The sequence below is a fragment of the Bos taurus genome, chromosome 7 (genome assembly GCF_002263795.3).
Source record: "Bos taurus isolate L1 Dominette 01449 registration number 42190680 breed Hereford chromosome 7, ARS-UCD2.0, whole genome shotgun sequence".
Classification (NCBI taxonomy): domain Eukaryota; kingdom Metazoa; phylum Chordata; class Mammalia; order Artiodactyla; family Bovidae; genus Bos; species Bos taurus.
Window position 1 is genome coordinate 74244321 of NC_037334.1, and position 2413 is coordinate 74246733.

The 2413-nt window shown below is 42.3% G+C and overlaps 1 long non-coding RNA gene across 1 annotated transcript; it reads right to left on the bottom strand.

The window, feature by feature from the left end:
- Positions 1-204: 204 nt before the first annotated feature.
- Positions 205-932, bottom strand: LOC132345836 (uncharacterized). The gene is made up of 3 exons (XR_009495419.1): positions 872-932; positions 486-561; positions 205-346 (listed from the first exon to the last, which is right to left on the bottom strand). It is a non-coding gene; the product is annotated as an uncharacterized lncRNA (long non-coding RNA).
- Between the last annotated feature and the right edge of the window lie 1481 nt (positions 933-2413).

A 2413-nucleotide genomic window follows, 5' to 3' on the forward strand; every position in this document is an offset into this window, starting at 1 on the left:
TATATATAAAATAATTAAACTAGGACCTACTATATAGCACAGGAAGCTATATTCAATGTCTTATAATAAATTATAGTGGAAAACAATCTGAAAAATAATATATATATGTATGCACATGTATGTATAACTGAATCACTTTGCTGTATACCTGAAACTAACACAACACTGAAAATCAACCATACTTAAAAAAAAAATTGAAAAAAAAGTAAGGTTTCCAAGAATTTTAAGGGTGTTGTCCCTTAAGAATGGATTACGGTAGAGAAGTTTTTATCCAGAAGACAAGTGGATATACCTTTTGTCTACTGCAGTGAACGCCATTAATCTTCAAAGGAGATGCATAAAAAACCTTGAAGAAAATCATATAAGCAGTGTCATAGATATTCCAGCTCAGAAAAAAGGGAACAAAAATATTACAAAAACAGAAAAAAAACCTGTGGAACTCCAAACTTTTACAAGCCAGAAATAGGTTGAGGAATCTACTTAACTGAAATCCTGTGCTGCTTTTCATAGCCAAGGAAGGGTGATTCAAAGTCAAACAGGAGGGAAGGTGACAGGGCAGATCTTTGAGAGAATGACACAACATAAATGGATGAGAATCAGATGGGCCCAAGATGGCAGAAAAGTCAAGTTCAAATAGACCTTGATCCTCAGTATGAGCTCATTGTAACATGTCAACAATATAAATGACACATCCATAAGCACCATGACAGTTCCAAAGCTGACCATCAAAGACCAAAAAGTGGGGGTGGTCCAATTCTTAGAAATCTCCACTCCTTCCCCAAAATGGTTGGGATAATCCTCCCACTTATTAGCCTATGAAATTACTCAGCCCATAAAAGCTAACAAGACCACATTTCCAGGTTGCACTCACCTCTGAGATGGCCCATATTCTGTGGAGTATGTTTCTCTCTAAAGTAAACCCAATGTTTACCTACCACTTTGTCTCTCACTGAATTCTTTCTGCATTGAGACATCAAGAGCCTGAGCTTCATTAGGTCATAAAACTAGTTCTGTGATCTCACTTGAAAGACCATGTGTTTTGGCTGGGTTTGAGCCCCAGCCATGTGGGTTAGAGTTTCAAACTGGATTTTTGCTTGATAGGAATCCCAGCCATGTGGGTTCAAGTCCCAAGCAGGGTTTTGACCAGGTTTGAATCCCAGCCTTGTGGGTTCAAATCTCAATCTGAAAAAAAATGATTTCAAGACAGCAAAGTGTAATCTACCAAGAAGCACCAAGAATTCTGAGAGTGGAGTAAAGGCCTGGAGAATCATTTCTAGCAAGCAATCGGGATTTCTTGAATTTACCTTTTTTTTTTTTTTTTTTTTTGAGAATTGCTATGAATCTGTGATTCTTTTGTGCTTCTTATTTTCTCTTTCCTGGGACAAGAATGTCTTTAGTGGTCATCCTCTGCCTTAGGCATACTTGTATGTTGAGTATGGAGGAGCAGCTATCTCTTTACTCCACAGGCCTGCAAGTTCAAAGGAACTTGACTCTAGGTATAGCAAGTAAAATATTGCATGCAAGAAAACTCATCTATGCCTAGACTTGATTTAGAGGAGCTAACACTAGAGGTCATCTAATGCTGTGATGGAATAAGACTTAGGCTTCCCTGAATGCTCCCTTGGTAAAGAATCCACCTGCAATGCAGGAGGCCCTGGTTCGATCTCTGGGTCGTGAAGATCCACTAGAGAAGGGATAGGCTACCCCCTCCAGTATTCCTGAGCTTCCCTTGTGGCTCAGCCTGCAATGTGGGAAAACTGGGTTTGATTCCTGGGTTGGGAGGATCCCCTGGAGAAGGGAAAGGCTACCCACTCCAGTATTCTTGCCTAGAGAATTCCATATAGTCCATGGGGTTGCAAAGAGTTGGGCACAACTGAGCGACTAAGAGAGAAAGAGAGGAAGAATAGGAGGGTGTGAATGTATTTTGCGGAGAAGGCAATGGCACCCCACTGCAGTACTCTTGCCTGGAAAATCCCATGGATGGAGGAGACTGGTAGGCTGCAGTCCTTGGGGTCGCTAAGAGTCAGACACGACTGAGCGACTTCACTTTCACTTTTCACTTTCATGCACTGGAAAAGGAAATGGCAACCCACTCCAGTGGTCTTGCCTGGAGAATCCCAGGGATGGGGGAGCCTGGTGGGCTGCCGTCTATGGGGTCGCACAGAGTCGGACACGACTGAAGTGACTTAGCAGCAATGTATTTTGCAAGTGGTGAGGTGGGGGGAGGAGTTGAACCATTTGAGCTGGAGGGTAAACTCTCATAACCAACATGCCAGATGACTATCAAACTGTGGTCTATTTCTCTCCTTCCTCTCCCTACCCACTAGCCCTTCCCTCGACTCTCTCCTTTTTCCTCTCTCCTTCTCCCTCAGATCCTATTCTATGGAAGAAGCTTTGTTATGAGCAGCCTTCA